The sequence below is a fragment of the Sus scrofa genome, chromosome 1 (assembly GCF_000003025.6).
Source record: "Sus scrofa isolate TJ Tabasco breed Duroc chromosome 1, Sscrofa11.1, whole genome shotgun sequence".
Lineage (NCBI taxonomy): Eukaryota > Metazoa > Chordata > Mammalia > Artiodactyla > Suidae > Sus > Sus scrofa.
In genome coordinates, this window is record NC_010443.5 from 195,806,712 (window position 1) to 195,820,273 (window position 13,562).

Consider the following 13,562-nt stretch of genomic DNA (forward strand, 5'->3'; position numbering starts at 1 on the left):
CCTCCATATGCCGCAGGAGTGGCCCAAGAAATGGCAAAAAGACAAAAAAAAAAGAATAATTAAACTCCAAGCCCTGTTATAATCTAATTTTACCAATTGACAATTTGAAATCGCTAGTTCCACCTCTTTTAATGCAACGTTGGCCTCAGAGGTCAAAGTTCTAGGAGAATTTGGATTAGAATCCCCCTGTAACAACTTAAATAGAGGCAACAACTGAGCAGTAGTTCATTTTAAATATGGTTTAATCCAGTTAATATTTCCAACAGCTTTTGAAAATCATTAAGAGTATTTAAATGATCTTTCCTCAGTTTTAGAGGTTGGTGGGTAACAGTCTCACTATTTAAAATTCTCCCTAAATAAGTAAATGGAGGTTGAACTTGAATTTTTTTCTGGACCCACTATTAATCCATGATCACTAAGGGCCTGTACTGTTTTTGTCAATAGTTGTTGTAAGACTTCTCAATCTGAGTGAGCAAGTAAAATATCATCCATATAATGAATAAGATAAAGGTCAGGATGATTTTGTCTAACAGTACATAAGACCTCATCAACAAATTTTTGACAAAGTGTTGGACTGTTTTTCATGCCTTGTGGAAGCACTTTCCATTGGTATCTTTGGTAAGTTCTCTTTAAATTTTCAGAAGGAAGACTAAATGCAAATCTCTTGCAGTCCTCCTGGTGTAAGGGTATGGTGAAAAAAAACAGTCCTGAAGGTCAATTATTATGATATCATAATCTTTAGGGACAGCTATTGGAGAGGGAAGATTGGGCTGTAATGTCCCCATAGTCTCCATAGTGGCATTAATAGCTCTTAAATCTTGTAGCAGCCTCCATTTACCGGATTTTTTTTTTTATGACAAAAATTGGAGTATTTTAAGGACTAGTGGAAGGCTCAATGTGTCCTGCCTGTAACTGCTTTAAAATTAGCTGTTTAGGTATTTCCACCTGTGTAAAACAGAAAAAAATGTTAAATAACATTTTTATATGTCTCACCTGTTTTGGCTGAGGCTCAAATTACATAAGCAAAACTGGAAAAAATGAGTAACATCCATTTGTCAAAGAACATTTAGTTTGAGTCCCCGTCAAAAACCACTGGGAAGCACAGAAAAGATGTCTCTTCATACCAGATCAAACTTTTCCAGCATGGAGAATACATTTTGAAGGTTTCCAAGCTAGTCAAGCCCATTGCAGACACCTAGAACACACAGAGCATTTTGCAGCTGAGAAATTCAAATGCTTAGTTATAACAAAGGCCTATGTGGTAAAAATGCAATGGTGGTGTGGAAACCACCATTGGCTCTGGTGTCCTTTTACTGAGTGAAATACACTTTTCATGGAGGAAGCTAGAAGCTTCTTGTTTTATGAGATTGCTGTGATGCGGGTGTCATTCTATCTCCCAGGTACTGCATTGCCCCTTTAGTGAAAAGAAGACCTATTCATACCAAATCAGCCTTTCCCAGTATGGGGAACAGATTTTGAGTGTGTTTCATGTTGGTAAAGACCTGTATAAGCATCTAGAGCATTTGGAATTTGAGCAGCTCTATATGGCTTGTTATACAAGAGGCCTACGTGGAAAAAGGCAAAGGTTGCCTTCCTGTGCAAAACATCATTGGGGCTAGTGTTCTTTTACTGAGTGGCATACATTTAGCAAGTAGGAAGCCAGAAGCCTCTTATTTTGTGTCATTTGTGAGATTTCAATCACACAGGTATCACCCTAGTTCGCTATGTGGTACACTGCCCCTATAGTGAAAAGAGAACCTTTCATACCAAATCAGATTTTTCCAAGCATGGAGAACATGTTTTGAGTATGTTTCAAGCTATTAAAGACCACCTTATGCATATAGTGCACACAGAGCTTTTGGCAGCTGTGCTGAGATGTAAGACTAGTCATATTTGAGGCCTATGTGGAAAAAGACAAGGGTTGCTTTCCAGTGGAAACCACCATTGGGGTTGATGTTCTTTAACTGAGTTGAATACCCTTTGCAAGAAGGAAGCCAAAAGAAAACATTTTGTGTCATCTGTGAGAATATAAGGGTATACTCTTAATCTGGTTATGCACTGCATTTCCAATATAGTGAAGAGAGCACCTTTTTATACCAAATGAGCCTTTCCCAGCATGGCAAATACATTTTGAAGGTGTTGCAAGCTAGTTAACGTAAACTAAGTATCTAGTGCCCACAGAACACATGGAAGCCAAGCAGCTCTTTAAGCCTTGTTATACCTGAATCCTAGGTGGAAAATAGCATGGGTTGCTTTCCTATGGAAAACACCATTTTGGCTGGAGCTCTTTCACTGAGTGGCATACACTTTGCAAGTAGAAACTAGAAAGCTCTTATTTTGTGTCATTTGCAAGAATATTATTGTGAAGGTATCCACCTAAGCTGGTTATGCATTGCACTTACAATATAGTGAAGAGAGTACCTTTTCATACCAAATCAGCCTATTCCAGCATGAATACATTTAAATGTGTTGCAAGCTAGATAAAAAAATTGTATGTACCTAGTGCACACAGAGCATCAACTGCTAAGCAGCTTTATAAGCCATGTTATACAAGAAGCCTATGTTTAAAAAGGCTACTTGCAAAGGTTATACCACTTAGTTAAAAACACCAGTCCCAATGGTGATTTCTACCAGAAAGAAACCATTGCGTTTTTCCCACATAGGCTTCAGGAATAACAAGTCTTATTGTGCCACTGACCTGCCATGTGCTCTGTGTACAGTAGATGCTTGCAGTGGGCTTAAATAGCTTGGAACCCACTCAAAACATGTTCTACATTCTAGAAAAGGCTGATTCAGTAAAAATAAAAAAAATTAAATTTAATTAATTAAATTAAAAAGCACTCTCTTCACTATAGTGGAAATACAGTGAATAGCTAGCTAGGTTATTACCTCATGATAGCATCTCACAAATCACACAAACAATGGGCTTCTAACTTGCTACTTGCAACGTATTTGCCACTCCATGAAAGAACACCAGCCTCAACTGTGGTTTCCACAGGAAAGCAACCCTTGCCTTTTTTCCAGATAGACTTCAGGAATAGCAAGGCTTAACAAGCAACTCATCTGCCAAGTGCTCTGTGTAAACTAGATGTTTAAATAGTGGGTTTAAGTAGCTTTTACCACAATCAAAACGTTCTCCATGCTGGAAAAGGCTGATTTGTTTGAAAATGCCCTCTTTTCTCTATAGAGGAAATGCAGCACATAGATAGCTAGGTGAATATCTGCATGATAACAATCTCATGAATGACACAAAATGAGAGGCTTTTAGCTTTCTACTTGCAAAGTGCATGTCACTATAAGAGAGAACACCAGCCCCAATGGTAGTTTCCAAAGGAAAGCAACATTTGCCTTTTCTCCACATAGGCCTCAGGAACAAAAAGTCTTATCAAACTGCTCAGGTCCTAAGTGCTATGTGTGCAGTAGATGCTTGCACTGGACTTAACTAGCTTGGAACACACTCAAAATGTGTTCTCCATGCTAGAAAAGGCTCATTTGTTATGAAAAAGCACTTTCTTCACTATAGTGGAGATGCTATCCATAGCTAGCTAGGTCTACACTGGCATGATAGCAATCTCACAAATGACACAAAAGAAGAGGCTATTAGCTTCCTGTTTGCAAAGTGTTTGCCACTCTGTGAAAGAACACTAGCCCCAACTTGGTTTCAACCGGAAAGAAACCCTTGCATGTTTTCCACATAGGCCTAAAGTATAATGATTCTTATCCAGCTGCTCAGCCACCTAGGGCTCTCTGTGCACAGGATGCTTGCAGTGGACTTAACTATCTTGGAAAAACTCAGAAGACTGATTTTGTATGAAAAGCTGCTCTCTTCATTAGAGAGGAAATGTAGCACATAGCTATCTAGGTGGATAACCTCATGATAGTAACCTCACAAATGACACCAAACAAGATGCTTCTGCCTTCCCACTTACAAAGTGTATGCAACTCTGTGAAGGAACACCAGCCACAATGGCAGTTTCCACTGGAAAGCAACCTCTGCCTTTTTTCTGCACATAGACATCTGGTATAAAAATGCTTTATTGAGCCACTATTCTGCCAAGTGCTATGTGTACACTAGATGCTTGCTGTGGGCCTAACTAATTTGGAAAACACTCCAAACGTGTTCTTCATGCTGCCAAAGCCTGATTTGATATGAAAAGGAACTCACTTCACTATAGTGGAAGTGAGGCACTTAGCTAGCTAGATTATACCCCCAAAAGAGAAATCTAACAACCATCCACAATGGGGGTTGCCGCAGGAAGAAACCCTTGCCTTTTTTCCACTAGGCCTCGTGTATAATGAGGCTTACTGAGCTGCTCAGTTTCCAAGTGCTCTGTGTGAACTAGATGCTTGCCATGGGTTTAACAAGGTTGGAACACACTCAAAACTTGTTTTCCATTCTGGAAAAGGCTGATATGAAAAGACATTCTCTTCACTAGAGAGGAAAAGCAGTGCAGAGCAATTAAGTTGATACCCACCTAATGGCAATCTCACAAATGGCACAAACAAGAGTCTTCTAGCTTCCTATTCACAAAGTGTATGCCACTCAGTGAAAAAACACCAGCCCAATGGTGGTTCCCACAGGAAAGCAACCCTTGCCTTTTTTTTTAATTGGCCTCAGATATAAGGAGTCTTATAGGTCTTCTCAACTTTCAAGTGCTATGTGTACACTAGATGCTTGCAATGTCTCTATATTTTACCATCACGCTGACAAATCTTTTGTTTCACAATAAATTTGGGTAAGCAATATCATTTCCTCTGTTCTTTATGAGTAGAGCTGTCATTCTCAGTCAACAGGATCCAGTCACAGTCCTATGGGATTTTTACAATACAGGCTTCCTGATATCAAAGTATTCCTTACTCTTCAGTATGGCTATTCAAAGACTTTATTACTTGATCTTAGTATTTGATCTATTTCTGGTTTCCTTTTAGGAGTTTGCCAAAGTAGAAATCCAATCATCTTTCACTTGAACCAAAAGAATATTACTTCTTAGTGACCCTTGCTATACAGCAAAGTCAAACAAGTAAGCAATGATTGGATCCAGTTTGTTTCTTTGGCAGACAACCAAGGTCTTACCAAAGTTCCTCTTCTTAGGATTGCTGGCTAGTCCATGGTGAGTACCTTGCATTAGGGTTCCAAGAAGGAATTCAGGTGCTCTGTGGGAAACACTGCATATGTGTAATACCCACATTTACTGGCTATGGTTGGTATATTTTAGAGTCAGTAGAACAGCAAGGGCATTACTTCAAATGTTCCCTGACACATTTCCATGGGTCACTCTCAGCATAAGGTGCAGTAACTACTGTAATCAAAATAAAATTTAGAATGAGCAGAGAAGACCATTTTGATTGGATTTCAGGAAGCAGAGAAATAAAGTCTGAAACTGTTTTCTGTCATTGTTCTATTAAATCACCTACAAGGAGCCACAGGAGGAAATAGAGAGTTAAAATCAAGGAATAGAAGTTTATCTTTTATTGAACTATCTCCTAAATTTCTCCTTGGACTGAAAACCAGGGAAATTTCCCAATTAAAAAGGCTCCCTTTAAAAAAAAACAGAGGGATCAAAGAACAGGTATGAGCAGGTGTGTCATTTACAGAGTTTATAATGACAAGTGCCACTGACTATGAGCCAAGGGCTTGAAATAGGCAATGTACACAGATATACTGACAGAGTACCAATGGCTAAGGATTTGGGGTGGGGAGAGATTACCTGCAAAATGATCTTCCCATTCTTGTGATTCTTCAAACTATGCCACTTATAAATGTCCAAGGCAAATTATATAACCATTCTAAGCCCAGCTCAATTAACTGTATAATCTAGATAAATCAGACTAGGCCACAGGCCTAGATGACTCTTTTAATCCTTGTTTCAATAAATACATAAGATAAAGACCCACCTGGCACACACTAAAATTCCACAAACAGTAGCTCTAGTTGTTCTCAAGCCAATTCCAAGATGACACTCTTTGAAGAATTCTTCCCTATTGCTAAAAGTAAAAGTTTTAAGACACAGAAATCAATTAGAGTCTGTTCCCAAAAGGATGATGAGGATGTGATTTTCTCTTAGTGAACTTCTAACTCCCTGGCAATTCACTGGAAGATCATGTCAAGGGCCACCTGTAGTGATGGGAAGGGATGTTAAGAAGCAGGTGGATACAGTCAAGAATTCTTATCAAATGTTTAGCATAGATAATCTCTTCTCATAAGCCTGTGTTTTGAGACATGTTTTTATAATATTTTCTTAGCCTCTTTGCTGAAAACTCCATCTTGTCCTTCCTTGCTTTGTTCCATCTTCCTGCTTGAGAAACAGTCACGGTGATGGTAAATGACTTGAGGATTCTCTGAAATGCTATGCAGAGATAGCTAACTCAAATGCTAATGATTCTTAAATGCCTAAAGTTTAGAGTAAAAGTTTAACCATCTACCAGCTAAGTGACTTTTAAAATAATAAAAGAACTTATAAAATAATAATTTAAAAAAACCCTATATCCTGCACCTACAACCCCCTCCTCACTTGACTTAATCCTCAAGAACACAATAAAAGCAGTGTGGTTTCTTGAGGCAGGGCTCTTGGTCCCTGAGACCTTGAGTCCCCCGGTTCCCACCTTTATTTAAGATAAATGTCTCTGTGTCTTGTTTTATGTTAACTTTCTTTCCTTAAGCTCCATAGCACCCGTTCTTCAGCCCCATCCTGCTGAGCTGGTCTCGGCAAGCCTGGCTATAATATGTTAATGGTAAAGTAGTTGCATAGATTCAGAAGTTTTTTTCTTGCTGTCATACTGTATATTGCATCCATGATACACACTATCACTTCTGGGTAAAGTCTTCAAAGACAAAATTTTATCATTAGAAGCTGCTAAACTTCTATCATTAAGCTAAATTCTGATTTCAGTTTATAGGCTTGTTTCTGACCAGCCTCTTTTCCAGAGATTGGCAATGTATGATATATATACAATCACCCAACTGTCTTGAAAAATTGAGGCTTATAACAAAAAGAAGTAATATTTTGAAATATAATTCAAGATGAAGTTTCCAACAAACACAGACTTAAAGCAAGATATTTTGAAAATGCTAATATTAAATTTCCCTGAGTACAGACATACATCTGAAAGAATGTTTGGGAGTTCCCATTGTGGCTCAGCAGAGACAAATCCAACTAGCAACAATGAAGTTGTGGGTTCAATCCTTGGCCTCGCTCTGTGGGTTAAGGGTCCAGCATTGAGGTGACCTGTGGTGTAGTTCGCAGATGCACCTCAGATATGGTATTGCTGTGGCTCTGGCATAGGCCCCTGGCTACAGCTCTGATTCGACCCCTAACCTGGGAACCTCCATATGCCATGGGTGAGGCCCTAAAAAGCAAAAAAACAAAAATAAAATAAAATTTAAAAATAAAAGAATGCTTGGATGGATGGAAGCAAACTTAATCCTCTGGAACCAAACGAAACCATAGTAACTCCTAAACTGGGGTGGGGGGAGAAAATGCAGTGCAGACATATCTATTTTTACTAAAGTTCTCTCTAAACTCCAAAGACTCAATGGCAATAAGGCAGTGTAGGAATGGAACTAACAGGAGCCATAAGGACGTTCTTTCTCTCATCAAAAATCTTCAGCTATTTGTGGATTTCAGATTTCCAGTTAATTCAACAATTTCACTCATTTTCTCCCAGATTTTAGTTTCTCTCTTTGATAAACATATGGGCAAAACAGGCTTTATAAAACCATCTACCAAGCAAAGGATGAGAAAGGGTGGGCTCCAGTTTGTGAATAAACTTCCAAGGTGATATGAGATAGATTTCCACACCATATTCTACTGTTCATGCCAGGGTATCAGAGAGAAATACAGGAGAGATGCAAGGGCATACAGGGACAACCATCCCTCACCATGATAGAAGACCCCCTCAAGCTACATAGCAAATTAGCTCCAAATGAACTCAACAGCCTGATGTGATTTTGGATGAAAATACCTAGCTTATCCACTTGACATTTCTCTTGACATCAAGAAAGTACAGTGTTTGCACTTACAAGCCCTTTTAGAAGTGGTATACCAAGCAGGTTATTACTATCACTCCCTCATTGTCCCGGAGGAAGAAGTAGGTTCAGAGAGATTCACTTGGTTCTTTGGGGTGGCACAGTTATCATGGGATTCAAGGCTATGGGTTTAGGGTTTTTTTTTGTTTTCCTTTCTTTGACCTCCAATGAAAGTTCCAAAAATATACGGTCATGACTGACTTAATTTTCAATACTACTGCCTGCCAAAAGAGTCGTTTCTTAACCCTTAGCCAGCTGGCTCTTACCACTCCTCCAATGTGATGAACACTGTCAGGCCCACTGACGTGAGAAGCATGAGAGGATCACAGCCACCAGGCCAACCTGAAAGAAGTGGGCACATCTCTGCAAACTCCTTTTGGGTTGTGTGCTTACCAACACTCAATGGTGGTAAAAAACCTGTTTGTGTCAGTTGTTCTTACTGTAATAATGTAATGTAAATTGTATATAAGCCAATGATACATGATTATTGAAATGAAAGATAATTGTAGTTTCCATTAAAACATATTTGAATGCTTTGAAGAAATCCCAAATGGTGAATTTTCAAAAAAGAAAATTATTTTGAATTACATGAACAAGAAAACTGTAAAAGAGTCCCAGGGCAGGGTGGATATATTATTTATGAGGTGTCTGGGTTTAGATTCCTTCACCAGTATCTTTGAAAAGAAACAAGTGATAAGAGGTGTGGCTAATGGGGGGAAAAATAGAAAAAGACATTAAATAGATGCATGCTCAAAAAGACCCACTGGCCCTATATCAAAATATGGGAGAATGAATGTTGCATATATTTGAAGTTCCATTTTAATTTTCTGCTTTTTAAACCGTTACTTTTATACTTTTTAAATTAACAAATTAGCTGCCAGCATTGTAATACCCCAAATCAATGTTTAATCAATCTATGTTAAAATGAATTTAAAAATCAAAATATGACATTATAAAAACAACATAATTATGTGAATGGATATAATAGCCTATGTTCAATTGTACAATATTTTTATGGAATCAAACAATAAGTACTGTCAAAATCAGTATGATTTGTAAACCAATCTACTGGGACAATAAATGCCTATTCGTCTTCCACAGTTTTTTGGACTCTTCATAAACATTTTAAAAATTAAAAAATAAATAAGACACCAAGAGAGTTTAATAACTCAACTGCATAGATGGGTAGATTTTTTTGTTCTTAACTTTCTACATCAATGTAGTCTAACATGTCTTTCCATTTCCATGTTAAGAATAGTAATAAAATTTATTTTAGTGGCTATTGCTTATACTATACGCTAAGAAATAAAAAGCTAAAATAAAATCATCAGAAGTATGTAAGGGGCCTTCAGACAGAGCCATGACCCAATTCTATGAAAGGTGGGGTAAGGAAAGAGTACAGGAAGTCCTCAGAGTAAGAGTGGTAAAAATGGAAAACCAAACTAACCATGTGTCTGAAGACTTCCAGTCATAGTCATATGAATGGATGTAGGTACATTTTCATCCTGTTATTAAAAGCTGTAAATTGAGTCTATTCCTCCCTCCTGCTTTCAATAGGTACATGGTTCTGGAGGAAACACTTTTGGGTGTGGACAAGTAAAAATTCTAGGATCCAAAAATGTCCCAGTGGTATTTGCCAATGCAGTCCCAGCTCTGTGCCTCACTCAACACAAAAGTATGAAGGTAAAAACAGAATCAAAGGGAGAAAAATGAATTTCAGTTCTATTCACAAGCAATTGAAATGCCTTTTACAGAACTAGATTTATGGCTCTTTCCTTGCTCTTGTATATTTCAGGGCCAACTTTCATGTTCCATTTTCCACACTTCAGATAGAACATTGAGCTATGTTTGGCATGGATCTGAGAGGTTATAAGGAAAGAATGTCTACAAAAGAAGGGAGTTGGAAATCATCCTTCTTCTCACCATGGTGTGTAGAGGAGGAAGAGCTAGGAAAGTATACCAGGGGAAGAGAAATCCTTTTCCTCTAAACACTTGACCTCTCAGGATAGCACTGCTTTCACACTTGGCCCCAGCACTCTTGCTTCTCGCTTAAACTAGATTTAGAAAAGTTGGTTTCCTTAGTGACAAAGAAAAGTTGTAACAAACAAACTTCTTTTAAAGTTTAGAGGTTTTTGTTTGTTTGTTTTTCTGTAGATCAACATTGTGCTTAAAAAGGAAAAAAAAAAAAAAAGACTGTCAGGGAAATAACACAGATACAAAGGTAGATGGATTCACACATCAAACCTGTAAAAAAGAACCCTCAGCATTAACCCCTTCAATTTCAGTCATGAGGCGAGGAAGGGAAAGACTTAAGCCACAGCCTTAAGGCACTGAGGCCAAATTTAAAATGGTTCTAAAAAGAGCCTTGCAGATTTTGTATCCATACCCCTCCCCTTTTCTCCTGATGTGACCATGAAGTAGAACATAAGTATTTACAGAGTAAAATGTACAGAGTAATTAACTAAAGCAGAAAAGTTTCATAATCCTATAGTAAGGCCAAGGGAAATCAAAACATATTCAGATTACTTCACGCCCTCATAAAAAAATTCTCAACTGCATTCATGAGAAATATTGATCTCGAAATCTGAATCCTCTCACTTTGGCTACCACACATGATTGGGATAAGTACCTTCTATGATGGAAATCTTTTGAAGGCCTCAATTCATGTTAATAAAAGACAACAAGGAGGAATTTATTTAAACAAATTATACTTGAGGCTGCTTACAAAGCAACTCAGAGTACTCTTACTGGAAGACTAAAGATGTTTCAAAAAAATAGATAGGAAAACTGTCAATGTTATCCATGGCTCTCTTCAAAATTACAAGTTTGACTAGGTAAAGTTTTATTTAAATAGATTTGGTTATGCTCAAATTATCACTATACATGTTTAAACATAAAAAGTTTTGGCCTGGCTCATGTTCTTTACACTGGAGGATGAGAACAATCAACTTCCAAGTCCTTCTTCTCCTCCCTCTGGTTTCAAGTTCAATCTTTCTTTGCCCTAGATGCTACAGAAAATTAGAAAGAAAATATCTCCTCAGCTTGGACTACCCATAGCAAATATAGTTTTTGTTTGCAGAAATCCTATTATCCATTGAAAAGTGTGTTTGTTCTAGAAGTGAACCAGCCTCTTCCACTCCAAAGAGCTGTGCTCCCTTCACAGACAGGATCCTTCTGACTAACCTAAGATAAACACAAAGACATTCAATCTATAACCCTTGTGTTCAATTCAAAAGCAAAGACCCTGGCAATTAAAGAATGTGTGGGTTAGTCTCCAAAAGTCATTCTTAGCTGTCCTCAGGTGCTACTACATAGTCCATGCCTTTCATTAAAATAGAAAAGAAAAAAATCTACTGAAGTCTAAAGGTAGGAGCTAGAAAAAAAGGAGAATTTCTCTCCTTGGAACTTTGGTGACATAATCGAAACAAGCGAGAAATAAATGTGAGATATTCAGGCAATTCTTCAGCAGTGCTGATGATACCTCAAATGAAATCTTCACTTCCATTTATAAATCATCCCCCAATCTCAGGCCAAAAAAATAATTAACTACCTATTTCTTTAAATTATCATACAACCTACCTATTTAAAGTTATCTTTTCTGGAAACTATATAATCTTCCTTTCATTAAAATTCCCCTTTTTGATATAGGCAAACCAGGTCAGTTTCAGCTGCATTTGCATACCTGCATTTTATCCCTTAATTTAACTCCTTGTTGAAGGTTTAAAATATCACGATCTGATCCTCAGATACATGTTAAATAAATATTTCTTAAATGTCTAAGTAAACACTAGCACCATTTACAGATTATCCTCCCCTTTTCCTTGGGGCTGAGAGCCCTGGCAATAATCATTACTTAAATAGGCTGTCAAATAGGCTGTCGTTCTCTTCTACAGAATGTAGGAAGGGAGCATACAGGGGTAGAAATAAAGACCTCCGGAATGAAAAGCAAGGAAATCAATTGAGAAGGAACATGAAATACTCACCATGTGCAAGCCCCTCCACACACACACACACACACACACATAAGGCTGAGAAGTACACCTACACTCCATTATTCACATCAAATGTATGACAAGAAAAGATAAAAAATTTGGGGTCTTCAAGAAAGGTGCACATATTTTCAATCCACTGAATACATTCACACATACGCTTGCCCACCCTTTATCACTCCACGAAACTCAAGCAGCTCGATTTGTTGAAACTTTACATACCTCCTGAGAAAATGTGCTCTCAAAAATGACTGCTTCGACCAAAGGAAAGAAAAGCAGCAAGGTACTTGTTTGACTGCCATTCTGGTCTGTGGCAGATTCCCTCCCTCCCCCTCTTCACCTGGTCTCCCAATTTATCTTTCAACTTATTTTTTACCCACAGCAGAGTAAAAGCGTAAGGAATGTCTCCATTGGAACTTACCCACAAATACAACAAGTCAAAAAAAAAAAAAGTATTAAGGGTTAAATAACACCCCAGGTAAGTTCAGGGAAATAGAAATTTCCCAGATGACTGAATCCTGGGTATTCCTTCTCAAGAGTTAATGATCAGCACTCTTCCTTCTCCTCCAGATGTTAGGGTTCAAAACAGAAATGCAATTTAAAAAAGACACAGGAGTTCCCACATAGCTCAATGGTTAACAAACTGGACTAGGATCCATTAGATGCAGGTTTGACCCCTGGCATCACTCAGTGGGTTAAGGATCCGGCATTGCTGTGGGCTGTGATGGAGGTAACAGAAGTGGCTTGGATCCCAAGCTGCTCTGGCTTGTGTCTGTGGTATAGGCCAGCAGCTACAGCTCCAATGTGACCCCTAGCCTGGGAACTTCCACATGTCACAAGTACAGCTCTAAAAAGCAATAAATAAATAAATAAATAAATAAATCAAGAAGACATAGCCAGGAAGTTTTTGGAGAACCTTACACAGAACTTGAACTGGCAGGCTGGGGGTTTGTCCTGAATAACCTTCATAGGTTGGACAAACTGTTCCTGGATCCTGATCAATAGTCATGAAACTGACAGTAATAATGGCCTGACCCTACCCGAACACAAACTGGGACTTGAACCCAAGTGCTGGGACGTTAACCCAGACTAAACCCAGAGTGATACTTGAACCTACTGTTTTAAATTAGAACCACCCACCTATGTCTGAACTCACTGATGTTCAGCTTCTTCATGTCTCTGTGCAGAAGGGATTCAGTGAAAGATAAAGTGGCATTGAAGGCCAGTGGGGCTTGTGTGCAGGAGCTCCACTGGACTGGGGGAAGTGGAAACCACATTCTTGGAAGACACACACAGATTTTTGCATGCACTGTGTCCCAGGGCAAAGTAGGGTCTCCATGGGAATCTGGGTCAGACCTGGCTGTGGTTCTTGGAAGACATCCTAGGAAAGCAGGGGTGAATGTGGCTTGTTGTAGGGGAAGGACATTGGAAGCAAAGCACTAGGGAATCTTCATCAATATGCATTTCTCTGGAGTTGGCCATTTTGGAAAAATCTGGATGCACCCAGTAGCACTGAGAAAGCCCAGGACAAACAACAATCCAGGTGG